Genomic DNA, 15,160 nt, shown 5'->3' on the forward strand with positions numbered 1-15,160 from the left:
AAATTAAAAGACTTGTCCATGTAAACGGTGTAGCCAGGATACTGACCTAGTTCTAATTGACTCCAAATACATTTTCCTCTTCATTATTATACTGTGGTCCCTGCCCTGAGTTTTCTCCCTCCCCGGACAGAACTCTCAGGCCAACACTTTTACTTCGTCAGAGTTTGGGGCAAATGGAGAAGAAGAGAAGTCACAGGGGTCTTGCTTGGGAGCACACACACCAAACCAAACCAAAAGACAGCATAGGAAGGGAGCAGGGCGGAACAGGGGTGAGAGAGAGGGAAGGATGACTTCTGTTCTACCAAAGTGTTTCTGAGCCAGATAATGCTTTCTAAATTAAATATACTATTTAGGTAAGACTAACCGCACAGATAAATAGTGCATAGGTTTGTTCCCCGGTGTGCACACGGCATTACGTTCCTCTCTGCACACCCCAGACCCCTCAGGGAAGGGTCCTGTCTCCAAGAAGAGGGGACGAGAAGAAAGCACGAGGCTCCATCAAAACTTAGTGCAAGGAAGAGGCAAACCCACAACATCAACTCCTCAATCGACAAGTGTTGATAAGTAAAGATTTGAGGAAGGTGGAGTAGGGGAGGGCAGACAATATTGCTTGGAGAGCCCGTAGGCTTGCATGATATCTGCAATTCACAGGACTCTTCCTCTGCTCCACTGATGGAGTGAAATAGCCAAGGTGACGCACGGGGTTTATCTGCTTTTCACAAAAAGACTGCACGATAGCTGGGGAGGCCTACACAGCTTGGTAAACATACATTACAGGGCCTTGCTCTGTTGCCTCCCCTTTATTCCCCGGTGGGGCTGCAAGAGGCTCCTTGCCACGAACTAGGGAAGTCACATCTCTTGGTTCCACCCAGGAATTTTCTCTCTTTAGCCAATGAACTTGGAGAGATTTTTGTTTTCAGTGTTGCATTTGAATGTCAGTTGTCATTTTCATTCCTTGATTCTGAATCATCTGTGCAAATCTTCCACCCTCTCTGAAGAAAAATGTGTGGGGCTGCTTTCCTCTAGAATGTGTGATGTCAGAGAGAACTAAATTTAACCAGGCACAATTACCCATTTTGGCCACAGCTATTGGCCAAACACTCAGGAATCAGACGGCCGAAATTATCGCAGGATGCCAACATTTTCTCCGACGAGGGCAAGCTTTACTTTGCATTTAAAAATTTCCCTGAAACAGAGAAGGACTGTTTATTCACCCAGGTAAGAAAGTCCATCTGCTATGTTATATGTCCCAAACCAGTGAGTTTTCAAATGGAATTTAGAGAACAGTAGGCATTTCTAGGGGGAAACTGTACAAGAAAAACTGTCCCTTCAGGCTCCAGAAGGGTTGTTTTATGGCAATAAAACATAGATTACAAGATTTTCAAAGCTGTTTGAAAACCACCAGAGCTGAGACTCTCAGTTATTCTGCCTCTTTCTTATGTAATTCTTCTAGTTATCTCTTGTTCAGGTTCACTTTCATAGCCTAGATGAGTTTGTGGTGCTATTTAAGGCAGATTGATTATCACCCAAGAAATCTATGGAATATCAGCAGCAGACAGGTGAAAGCGCTGTACTGAACCTGATTCCTTGGCTTATTGTCCAAATTCAGTGATTATAAATGCAAAAAGAAGCCTGTAATCTACCTGAAGAAAAAAGAAAGGCTGTTGGTAATTTTCATCTTCAAAGACGAAGGTGATTTAACACATAATAAGTTCATCTATTTCTTGGGCTTCCCTGGTGGCACAGTGAATAAGAATCCACCTGCCAGTGCAGGGGACACAGGTTCGAGCGCTGGTCCGGGAAGATCCCACATGCCACAGAGCAAGTAAGCCTGTGTGCCACAACTCCTGAGCCTGTGCTCTAGAGCCTGAGAGCCACAACTACTGAGCCCACGTGCCACAACTACTGAAGTCCACGCACCTAAAGCCTGTGCTCCACAAGACAAGCCGCCACAAAGAGAAGCCCGTGCACCGCAACGAAGAGTAGCCCCTGCTCACTGCAACTACAGAAAGCCCACACAGCATCGAAGAGCCCACGCAGCCAAAAATAAATAAAATAAATAAATTAAAAATAGTGTATATGTGTCAACTGCAATCTCCCTAAAAAAAAAAAAAAAAAATTTCACCTATTCCAAAAAACTTTTATCCACAACTATGTTCCTGGATTGTTATTTGCAATACAAAATAATTGAAAACTATCTAAATGTTTACCAATAATGGAATATTTCAATAAATTATGGTATATTTACATGTTGGAATATTAAGTAGCAGTTTAAAATGGTGTTTTCAGAACTTGTAATAACAAGGGGGAAATATATTATGAGGGTCTGCGAACAAAAGTAGATGAAAACATACATGCAAAATAAGATCTCACCTGTGTATATAAATCTATATGTTAGAAAAATACTGAGCATAAATTTTAAAATTTTGGTTGTAGTTTTTCCATTCATTCAACTCTTTAGTATTTTCTATAATGCAGCTATAGTATAAAAAAGGGTTTATATTAAAAACAGGATACCTTTTAGAAAAAATTGAAATATAAAATTTCTAAGTCCTCTGCTCTTTCTTCTGTTTCACCAGCCATTCACCAAGTTTTAAAGTAAAACTGCTTTTATTAAAAGACAGAAATTCCATTAAATATACCAATTTTCCATCAGGCACCGTTTTCTCTAATGATGACTTCAATTTTTATGCATAAATACCCTTAGCATTTCTATTTACAGGATCCTGCATTTGTTAACATTTCTGAAACATTCCTCTCTAGGCTTTTGGCAAGTCTAGAGGTTTTCTTTGGTTTACAATCAAGACATGAAGGTTAATCCTTTAGCCAGCATAACCAACTTTGTCTTTAGTTAGTCCGTTGTGGGGCTCAGATGAGTCTTGCTAAGGCAGCAAATTTCTCCCTGTGCTGAGTGGATTTTGATATTTCCCGGGCTGTGCTGTGAGTGGTTGGCTCCCACCCACTCTGGGTCAGAAGGAACAGACCCCCAATCAAATCTACATCAGCTCTCCCTGGGAAGTGATTTTATGGCTTCCAAAGGTCGCATGAATTAACAGGCTGCCTGAGGCTTTTATGTGGCAAATGGTTGATACAATTTAAAAGGTCATATTTTTTCTAACTGGTTGCCTCATATAAAATGTACTTTTATGAGTTCTATTATACAGGCCTGTGACCCAGCTGCATTAGAGGGTCTGAGCAAATTTAATCATGAGCATCTCAACTGCCTTTTCTGAAAAATGGGGCATTATGATGCTGAATGGATAACCAATGTATCATTGTCAAGGACCTCGAAAACAAAGTTTTATGTGAAAGCTTTCTAATGGCTACCCTATAACATATATTTAACCTAACCCATCTTCTGAAATACTTCTACAATACTATATAGATAGGGTCTATTTTACAAGAGACATTGCTTTGCCTCAAAAATCTTTCATATCACTTCAGTGCCCAGGAAGGATCACAGTACTTGTGTATTTTAATTTGGTATCTTAATCTAATTTTTATTTCTAAATTAAGACACTGAAGATGTTTGCGCACTTAGAAAAAACGGTGTGTTGGTTTAGTCTCTGAATGAAATGCAAACAGAAAAAAACCCACTTAAAAGGTACTGAACTTTCCTACTCAAATTGGGGACATTTAGAATACATACTGTACCAGAGTTAATATGTGGTATCTAAGGTTTTTATCATTCAACATGCAATATTCTTGTACAACATTAGCTTGGCAAATAATCGGGGCAGCTGGTTAATCGTTAGCCTTTGACTCTGGACCTGGACTCAAAAACAAGAATATTTATGAGAGGAGGGAAGGTTGAGGGAGAAGAAAAAAAGTTTTGCCAAAATACCATGTTGAACCATTTTTCTACAACATCCCAGTACTTAGTAAATAAGTCTTGACTCTCAATTTCACTATTCTTCAATCACTTTCAAGGTGAAGACCTGCCCCTAGAAAACATTTTCTTACGTTTGCCCAGGCAGTAGATCAGCTTGAACTGCAATACTGGAGCAAGATTAGTCAACTTTTCAGAAAAAGGATTTCTTAAAATATTTCTTAATTTTTCTTCTTAAAAAATACCCTCATAATACAATGCTAAAGGGGGAAAATTTTACACATGCATATATAAAAATATGTAATAAAATATGTATATGTATGTGAACTCGACTTAATAAAATATGTATATATATACATAGAAAGTGACTGGAATGGAATATTCAAAAATGTTAGTGGTGCGTGTCCCCAGGTCATAAAGTTATTGATAGTTTCAATTTTCTTTTTAGACCTTTCCATAGATTTATAAAGCTTGAAGTATAATTCACATACCATAATATTCATAACTTAAAATGTAAAATTTAGTGTTTTTTAGTATATTCACAAGGTTGTACAGCCATCACCTCTATTTAATTCCAAAACATTTTCATCACACCTCAAAAAGAGTCTAGGGTTTCCCTGGTGGCGCAGTGGTTGGGAGTCCGCCTGCCGATGCTGGGGACATGGGTTCGTGCCCCGGTCCGGGAAGATCCCACACGCCGCGGAGAGGCTGGGCCCGTGAGCCTTGGCCGCTGAGCCTGCGCGTCTGGAGTCTGTGCTCCGCAACGGGAGAGGCCACAGCGGTGAGAGGCCCGCGTACCGCTATACCCATTAGCAGTCATGTTCTATTCCTCTCTGCTCTTAGCCCCTGGCAACCACTAAGCAATTTTCCATCTCTATAGAGCTTCCCATCCTGGATATTTCATATAAATGGAATTATACAATATATGGTATTTTGTGTCTCTTTTCTTTGACTTAGAATGTTCTGATGTTGTATCATGTATCAGTACTTCATTCCTTTTTATGGCTGAATATTCCATTGTATGAACATACCATATTTTGTTTATCCACTCATCAACTGATGAACATTTGGGTTGTTTCTACTTATTGGCTATTACGAATAATGCTTCTAAGAACATTCATGTGTAAACTGGTATATGGACAGATGCTTCCAATTCTCTTGGGTTTATATCTAGGCATGAAATTGCTAGATCTTACTGTAACTCTATGTGTAATTGTTGAGTAACTGCTAAATTGTTCTCCACAGTGGCTACATCACTTTACATTCCCATCAGCAATATTTGAGGGTCCCAATTTCTCCACATCTTCACCAATGCTTGTATTTGTCTGTCTTTGTGATTCTAGCCATCCTATTGAGTGTGATGTTGTATATATTGTGGTTTTGATTTGCATTTCCTTAAATGGATAATGATATTAAGCATCTTTTCTGTGCTTATTGGCCATTTGTATATATTATTTTGAAAAATGTTTATTCAGATCCTTTGCCCATTTAAAAAACTGGTTTATTTATCTTTTTGTTCTTGAGTTGTAAGAGTTCCTTATATATTCTAATACAAGGTCTTTGTCAGATATACAATTTGCAGATGTTTTCTTCCATTCTGAGGGTTGCCTTTCCACTTTCCTGAAGGTGTCCTTTGAGGCACGGAAGTTTTAAATTTTGATAAAATCAATTTATCTACTTTTTCATTGTTATTGCTTATGCTTTTAGAGTTATATCTAAGAAATCATTGGCTAATTTAGGTCACAAAAATTTATGCCTATGGTTTCTTATAGTTTTAGATCTTACATATAAAGTTTTGAATTCAATTTTATTTGGTGTGTTGTAGGGATCCAACTTCATTATTTTACATGTGGATATCCCATTGTCCCAACACAATTTGTTGAAAAAAAATTATTCTTTCCTCTATTCAATTGTCTTGGCACCCTTGTTGAAAATTAATTAACTATAAAGGTAACAGTTTCTTTTTAGACTCTCAATCCTATTCCATTGATTTATATGTCTCTCCTAGGCCAGTACCACACTGTGTTGATTACTGCAGTTTATAGTTTTATAGTAAGTTTTGAAATCAGGAAGAGTGAATTCTCTTTGTCCTTTTTTTTTTTTTTTTTTTCCTGTGGTTGTTTTGGCTTTCATGGGCTCCTTGAATTTCCATGTGAATTTTTGGACCTGCTTGTCAACTTCAAAAAAAGCAGCTGGGACTTTGATAGGTATTGAATTAAACTTATGGATTAAATTGTATGTACTGCCATTTTAATCATATTAAGTCTTCCATCCCATGAACCTGGAATGTATTTCCATTTATTTATATCTTTTCAAGTTTCTTTCAATAATGTTTTGTACTTTTCAGTGTACAAGTGTTACATTTCTTTTGTCAAATGTATTACTAAGTATTTTATAATTTTTGACACTATTGTAAATAAAAATATTTTCTTAATTTTATTTCATGTTGTTCATTGCTAGTGTGTGGAAAAGCAGCTGATTTTTGTATACTGATCTTGTATACTGTAACCTTGCTGAATTCATTTATTAGCTTTAATAGTTTTGGTGGCTTCCTTAGAATTGTCTATATATAAGATCCTCTTATGTGGGAATGGAGATGGTTTTAATCCCTTCTTTACAGTCCAGATGCCTTTTGTCTCTTCTTCTTGCCTAATTGTCCTGACTAAAACGTCAAATTTAACGTTGAATAGAGTGGATACCCTTGCCTTGTTCCTGATCTTAAGGGGAAAACTTCCCATCTTTTACCATTAAATACGATGTTAGCAGGGAGTTTTTGTAGATGTCCTTTATCAGGCTGAGAATTCTCTTCTAGTCTTAGTTTATTGTGTTTTTATCATAAAATGCTGTTAAATTGTGTCGAAAATTCTTTTGCATCGATTGAGATGATCATGTGGTTTTTGTCTTTTATTATATTAATATGGTATATTGTCCAGAACTGAGCTAGAGAGAGTTGGGCCAGGTGTCTCCGTTCTAGGTGGTCAGTTAAAACAATAAGCCAAAATGAAAGCAACAGTCAAGCCTTCCATCACTTACAGTGATAGTATAGACAAGAAGCTAAATAGGAAAAAGTGCCTGTGCTATTTTTCCCCATAAAATGGTGCCAGGAGGTCAATGGATCAATGCAGATATTGGGGACCATCTCACTGCTGAGGGAGCCCCAGACAAAAGAGTCCTGCTGATTTATGGACCCAGGGTTGTAGGGGAGGGAGAGGGAGAAGGGCTAGGGGTGGAGAAAGTATCTTCAAGGCTCCTCGGATAAGGTGGGCTTGACAGAGGCACCTGAGAGAGGCCTTGGCTGAGGTTCCTCTGATAAAGAGGCCTCAAATGGAGGCTCCTGAGCTAAGAATGCAGATATTCATAAAAGCAAGGCTGGCCAGAGGGGACTGAGCCGCAACTCCCATCAGAGATTGCGTTTTAGTGGCTATGCATCAAGTCTGGTGTGTATGGGGGGAGAAGCTTTCCCCTCTGAGGCCTGTCGGGTAAAACCTTTATTATTACCTTCGGTCAGGCCTGAAAGATCACTCCTAGAGTTTTGGCCTGGAGGAAGACTCCTCACGTATTACACTGAGTGATTTTTGTATGTTAAACCAATCTTGCATTCCTGGAATAAATCTCATTATTATGATCTTCTGGTAAACGTGTAGCATCCTCCAAGGTTGAGGAAGACACGACCAGCCAAGGGGAGGCTTGACTATGGTCTGCACTTTGGGGATCAGGGAACTGAGGCAGTACTGATTGCAGCTCTATAGCACTTCTGTGTTATGGTAATGATTCTGAGTCCCTTCTTGGACATCAGGTACTATGTGACACTTTCTGGCTGGAGTTGTAATTGGTAGAAGGTCCTCTTCTCTGGTGAAGTGATCAACCATCTTGGGAAGTATATTTTGAAATGGAAGTAACACCAGATCAAAGAATTACCTAGACGAGCAGCACACTTTGTGTGAGGCAGAAATAAACTTCTGTTGTTAACCCACTGTGGTTTTGGAATTGTTCTTTAGAACAGCATAGGCTTATCTATCCAGACTAGTATGAGGGTGGTAACCGCTCCTTGTGTACAGCATTCATTGACTTTGCAGCATGAATTTTATGGAGCAGGGCTGTGATAACATACAGAAGGGTGTGAGTCTAGGGACAGCATCCACTGGGTTTTAACGAGACAGTCTTCATCTTCAGTTTGAAGCTGAGCTTTGCACAGATGTACCTAGGACAGAACTCGGATTTCTTCTTTTCCAGATCAATAAAGCCCTAATTAGTTGACCTTTCTGGTCTGCTTCAAACATTGTTTTTATGTCATATCATTTCTTTCTTCTTGGGTTTCATTTGTTTTTCTTTGCCCAAATACTCCGGCAGAGGAAGCCTGCCATATGTTCTACGAATTAACCAGTAAACTCACTCATCAGAAACATTGTTTGTCCATTATAGTCAATTCTCATGAACCCATTAAGGCAGGACCAAGGGAATCATAAACACGAATCTCCATTCTGCTGCCTTGAGCCTCACCACCTTCTCTGTTCAGGTAGTTGAGTGACAAATGATCATTTTTCAAAATCAGTTCCTTTCATTGAAATGGCTTACTTTCACACATGATCAAGTTTGGGGATTTTATTTTCCAGGTCAAAAAAAATCCCTGAAACTTTTCTACCAGTTATTCAAATGTATTCTTTCATGCCTAGTTAGCAACAATTATCTCTAGGAGGAAGTGTGATAGGCCTTTAAATGGTTACTGCACTACAGCTAACAGATGGGAACAACTGTAGTTCAAGCAAACAAATGAAAAGAGCAAAGGGACTTCAACCTGGAAGCTTAGAGAGAGAGGCCTGAGACTGACGGTGATGGAGGGAAATCACAGAGGCAAAGTCTTGTGGAGCAACGTAGGCATCCTCAGTTCTCCACTGGCTCTAAGGTGCTCACCTGGGGGAGACACTTAGCACCAGGTAATGGTTTTAGTCCATTGGTGCTGATGAGAAATGCTAATACTTCTTATTAAAGGCTCAGCAAAGAACGCCTAATAAGAGGGAAAAGTGTCATCCTGCAAAGTGTCGGTCCCTTTCAAAGTGACTGGTGTCCAATTTTGGGTCATAAAGAGTCAGAAAAACAACATACCACTTTTTCAGTAAGACTTAATTCTTTCTACATCTCTCTCCTTTATTGATTCATTAATTGAATATCTCCTATGTGCCAGAAACTCTGCTGAGTGTTCAGAATAAGCAATGAATAAGACATACTTTTACCCTCAAAAATCTTTACCCTCTGATGGGTATATCTTTACACTTTATTGTCTGTGGGGTAAAACAAAGCTGTGTGGTATTTATCAGGTGAGAGCAATTTGTGACCAGAGCTGTGGAGGGTGCTGGAAAGCGTCACAGAGGAAATAGCGGTGAAGGACGAGTGAGTGGGACCCCGATCAATGCCACGTACCTGTCCAGCTCTCGTCATATTTGCCTTACTCCTGTTCCCTTCTACAGGTTGGAGAGGAGGTCCTAGGAGGAGACCAGCATGACTTGAGCTTTTCCCATGGGCAATCAGAATGGTGGCAATCTTCTGAGCAACAGTGTTTAGGAATACAAAAGGAGGAGCAGGGTGATGAGTCAGTAGTAGACATGTCATTTGGAGGTTCCTACAAGATATCTAGGAGATGTTTGGGAGGCAACAGATTTATTTTATCTGGAAGAATGGATTTTTTTTTTTTATTCTTTCAAATGTTTAACACGGCTAGTTGTTAGGGATGCAGGGGGAAAATAAGCATGTAGGCTAAAGACGTGTTGTAACTTCACAAAGTACTCTGACATACACTCTGTCAATTGGGTTTCAGGCAGGAAGCAGTTAGCATGCTCAAACTGAGTAGAGTTTAATAAAGGGATTATTTACAAAGGAGCAGACGGGGGAAGGAAAATCAAGATAGTGTAGCACCGTAGAGTTCATAATAGCAGGAAGTCATTATCAAGAGCAGACAGCGGTTACCAGTTCCCAGAGAGGAAGTAGAGAGCCCTGCAGAGAGAACCATGTGACAGGAGCTGTGGCTTTTAGTAGAGAGAAGATGACCAGTTGAGCCTCCCAGAGAGGCAGCCCATCCCCTGCTAGTACCTCCATTCGCGTGACCAGAGACAGAGGACAAAGATGCCCTTGACAGAGACCCTCCAGCTCAACCTCATGGGGCACAGAGGAGGATGCAGAAAGTTGGGGAGTAGATCTAGAGAGGTAAATAGATGTTCAGCATACGTACATAGTTTATGGGTGTGTGTGCTGAACATCAGGTTCCATATCCCTGATCAGGGAACTAGGATCCCGCATGCTGCGGCCAAAAAAAAATGAAGTCAACAGGCTACGAAATGATGATCGTGTGTTGAACTCAGCTCTCTCTCCAAGTCTTACGCTTTCTCATGGCATCTTGCAATTCTGAGAGAGCCGGGTGAGAAAGAAGCATGGAAGCACATGGGCAGTTTGATCTGAAAAGACAGTGAGATTGGACTTGCCTGATGTCTTCAGGCTGAGCAGTAGCAGGAGTAAAATCTCAGAGGTCGAAAGACTGGTCTGGTCAGGCTAGAGAGTCAGAAGAGAAGAGGGCGGTGGGCGGGGTGCTGGAGACAACATTTAAGAGACCAAGGGCTTGAAAGATGCCACAGGAGCCAGTTGCATAGAAGGGAGCAGAAAATTCACAGAAAGGAGAAGGAGACGAGGCTCAGAGGGATTAAGCCACATACCCAAGAAAATAACGACAGTTAAGAGCAGCAACAGCATTTACCTGACTGCACAAGCAATGATCTTTCTGGGAGAGCCTTTCTTTACATACTCCCCTCTTCCACACCAAGGCACTTAGAGTGTCCAGAGTTCCACTACCTTCACTGACTCAGCAGGAAATCTGAAGATTCAGTTGCCCAGTGAAAGGATCTATTTTCCTACTTCTACCCCCAACTCCCTTCTCCTTCCCTTCCCTTCTCCCCTCCTACACTCCTCCCTAATCGTGTTGAAATATCTCTAATGCCTCCTGGACTTCCCTGGTGGCACAGTGGTTAAGAACCCACCTGCCAATCCAGAGGACACGGGTTCGATCCCTGGTCCGGGAAGATCCCACATGCCACGGAGCAAGTAAGCCTGTGCGCCACAACTACTGAGCCCGCGCACCACAACTACTGAAGCCCACGTGCCCAGAGCCCGTGCTCCACAACAAGAGAAGCCACCGCAATGAAGAGTAGCCTCTGCTCGCCGCAACTAGAGAAAGCCCGCGTGCAGCAGCAAAGACCCAATGCAGCCAAAAATAAAATAAATAAAAATTAAAAAAGAAAAGAAATATCTCTAATGCCATCTGGCAGAATATCCATCCCTTCAACTGATATTTATTGAGTCCCTACCATGGTAGGCATTGTTCCTAGGTGCTGGGGATTTGACAGTGAACAAAGAAGACGGAAATCTCTGCCCTCAAGAAGCTTACATTTTAGCTGGGAGAAAACAAATTAAGTAAAATTTATCATACTGCTGATACGTGCTATGGAGAAAAAGTTAAAAAGGGGGAATCTTGCTGGAGGTGGTAATTTTAAATAGAGAGGTCAGGAGATCACATTTGGAAAAAAGCCTAGGGCATGGGACAAGGGCTATGGGGATATCTGGGGAAAGCACATCCAGTTAGGAATGAGCAGAAGCAAAGGCTTGAAGACTCTGGCTGTGACTCTAAGTGAAATGCGAAGACTCTGAGGTCTTTCAGCAGCGAAAATACACGTGCCTGAACATAAATTGTAAAAGGCTCACGCCCACTGCTCTGCAAATGGGCTGTGGATGGATAAGGACAGTAGCCGGGGACCAGTTAGGAGGCAATCATGTGCGGGGGAGAGATTATGGAAGCTGTGTTGGATGCAGTTAAAAAAAAAAAAAGTTCAGTTTCTGGATGTAATTTGAAGCTGACAAGGTTTGCTGGTGGATAGCATGTGGGAAAGAGACAAAGAGAGGGGTCAACGATGAGGCTGTGAGTTTTAGCCAGGAAGCTGGAAGGATGGAGTAGCCATTTTCTGAGTTGGTGGTTCCTCCTGGGAGTCTGAGGTAGGAGTTCAGGTCGGGACGTGTTACGTTTAAGATGTCTTTTAACATCCAAGTAGATATGGTGAGTAGGCAGCAAGATAGGAGCATCTGTAGTTGAGCGAGGTCCAGACTGGTGACACAAATGTGGGAGTGAGCAGGGAATTCCCTGGCGGTCCAGTGGTTAGGACTCTGTGCTTTCGTTGCTGGGACCTGGGTTTGATCCCTGGTCAGGGAACTAAGATCCCACAAGCCGTGTGGTGTGGCCAAAAAAAAAAAAAAAAAAAAAATGTAAGGGGCTTCCCTGGTGGCACAGTGGTTGAGAGTCCACCTGCCGATGCAGGGCACACGGGTTCGTGCCCCGGTCCGGGAAGATCCCACATGCCGCGGAGCGGCTGGGCCCGTAAGCCATGGCCGCTGAACCTGCGCGTCCAGAGCCTGTGCTCCGCAACGGGAGAGGCCACAGCGGTGAGAGGCCCGCGTACCGCAAAAAAAAAAAAAAAAATATGTAGGGGTCAGCATGTAGATGTTACTTAAGGCCATGAGGCAGAAGCCCCTGGAGAGGGTGTATTTAGTGAAGTGCTGATTCTGAAGTGCTCTAACCTTCAGAGGTCTGTACAGGAATGATACGAGCCATGGGCGAGAGACAATGGGGAGGGGCTTGAGGAGCGGTAAACTGGAGTTCACAGATCTTGCCCAAAGGTGGTAGCCACCTCTCAGATCCAGCTGATTTCTGCCATGAAAAATGCACAAGCTGTCCCAGTGGCACCAGAACTCCCCGACAAAACATATCTCCAGATCACCAGTTGGTGACTTCGGCCTTTCTGGGTTTACCACCCCCCTGCAACTCTGTCATGCTATTTGATCAGTCTCATCTCTGTTCACAAGCTCAGATTTTGCACAGTACCTAGTGCTTGATATTGTGGGTCTAGGTTCTCCTTTAATTCGTAAATCTAGGCTTTACTTTCTGGAGGACCAGTGGTGTGCTGGTGCTAGCTTCCACTGGCTTAACGGAAACCAATTTTAGATTTTCTGAAATTTTGCAAGCTAGATAATAAACACAGCCATTATTAAAATTAAATGACCTAATAACCAGCTAGGACCTAGTGTAGAGCACAGGGAACTATACTCAATATTTTGTAGTAACCTATCAGGGAAAAGAATCTGAAAAAGAATATATGTATATATAACTGAATCCCTTTGCTGTACACCAGAAACTAACACAACATTGTAAGTCAACTATACTTCAATAAAAAAATTAAATGACATAAACATAAATACTCAAAACTCATCACTTCCTAATTATTTTTACTACATTTTGTTTTTCTGTGTGCTTCTGAGGGTTGGTTTGTTTGTTTTTTAACTTTAATTTTATCTGTATCCTGGAAATACTACACAGTGCTATGTATTGCCTCCTAACTGGTCTCTTCCTAACTCTGCTTTTAGTGACTTCATGCTGGTAGCTTTAAATAGGCCATGTGGGAATATTTACACCACGAAAATACAAATCAGGGCCATTTTCCCTGGAAAGCCAGTTTGAAACCTTTATCAGCATACCACTGTACAAATGTCATCCTTGGGAATACATCACAAGTGTCTGATAGAAACTGAACATGACAATGGTAGACAGGCATGGAGAGACTAAAGTTCAGATTGACTATTCCCTAATTCCTGACAGAGTATTTACTTGATGCTCATTTTTTAAATAAGTCTAAGCAATTGCTGCATGGATTTTCAGAGAAGCCACACCTGCAATTTGCATCTTCTGTTTTGCCAGTTACAAAACTGATGGGATGCACCACAGAAGGTCAACACAACAATTCTCCAAGGAGTTTTCTGCAAAATAGCTTGACATTTTGGGCCAGTGTTTCCTGACTGCCACTCAGTGATAAACCCTATTATAAAATTGCAGTTGGAAAGAATATATAGTTTTCCCCAGAGCTCAAGGAGCAGGTAAAGAGAGACAAAGTATAATTAGGACAGTGGGGAAATGACTCTTCAGAGAGCAAAACATGTACAACAATTTTTTAAATTCAAGTTTTAAATTCCATTTTTAAAAGGTCTATGCCTTTGCAAGAAATAAGTTTTCAACCGTCAAGGGTTCAAGTTGGGCGTCATGTAGCTCTCACGTAGGTAAAACCAAATGAGGCTTACTTTCCCCTTCAGGTTTCCTGAAGCTAACCTTTTTCCTTCCTTTTTACATGCCCTCTCCACAAATAGAGCTGGTAAAAAGTATCTGTTACAATGACCCAGGCTTTATCATTCATGGCAAATCTTTTTAAATTATAGGCTTTTCCTCATAGAGACCATTTACAGTGGGCATAATACAAGGCTGTGTTCAACCATGGCACTCTTTGAACTAGACGTACCATGTTATTACCACACTAAACTGGAGTGGCCAGTTTTTCTATAAATAAATATCCTCCTCACTGGGTAGATGAAAATCCTTAGTAACAGTTCCTGTATTATTGATTTTCTGGTTTCTAGTTTCTCTGCTGGGAATGACTTTTGAGTTGTTTTGAAAAGAGAAGTATTGTAAACACTTGACTGTTGGCGAACTCAAGAAAAATCCGATTAACAGGGAATCAATAATATTATTACTCAGCTGGGTTCCCTGTAATGCTTCCATCTCTGGACCAGGTGAGTGGATGGGGTGAGGAAGTGAGCTCTTTCAAAGAGATCGTGTGTTGTTCCTGGATTCCATTTGTTTCTTTGCAACAGTCCTTTAATTTTGGAATGTTGGAAATGGAGCTAATGATGACAGTTTGAACAAGATTGGCTTCCTCTCTGAGGGAGAACAAAGCAGAGATTATTGGCTTTGACAAAGGTGGCTGGAAGTTTAATCAACCACTCTGAGACGTTGTATCATCCACAGGAAATGAAGTCCAGGAATTCACTAGAATTGTATGGCTCTTTATACAACATTAGAAGTCCATGCACACATTATATTTTCAGGTCAGTGGTTTGATTGTTGATGCTGTTTGTCTTGTTTTCTTTTCCTATAAACCCTCTAAATAGAGGTTTGGAGGCATTTAAGGGCAGGATTCTGGTAGAAGCCTCAGGCATCATCTGATTTCCTTCACTGCCATATCTTGGGTCCCTGCAACTACATCTTCTAGCCCTGGGGACAAGTTCCTGGCCAGGACCCCCTGGTCAGACACCTGTGCTCCCAGAGTCAAGTCAGCTATGTAGATCGCTGCTGAGTTCTAATCTTTTGCACCTGTTCTGATATTGCTTTCTTGTGAACTGGCTCTCACCTGGACCTCAAACCTATTATTGAAATCCTCAACCTGTCTACTTTTGCCCCAGGGCTTAGCTGGATAT

At 41.2% G+C, this 15,160-nt stretch overlaps 1 long non-coding RNA gene across 1 annotated transcript in view; it reads right to left on the bottom strand.

Moving 5' to 3' along the window:
• The window catches only part of LOC132437375 (uncharacterized), a 106,734-nt gene that overhangs the window by 23,803 nt on the left and 67,771 nt on the right, over positions 1 to 15,160 (bottom strand). The gene's annotated exons all lie outside the window — the stretch shown is intronic.

Source organism: Delphinus delphis, chromosome 14 (genome assembly GCF_949987515.2).
Source record: "Delphinus delphis chromosome 14, mDelDel1.2, whole genome shotgun sequence".
Lineage (NCBI taxonomy): Eukaryota > Metazoa > Chordata > Mammalia > Artiodactyla > Delphinidae > Delphinus > Delphinus delphis.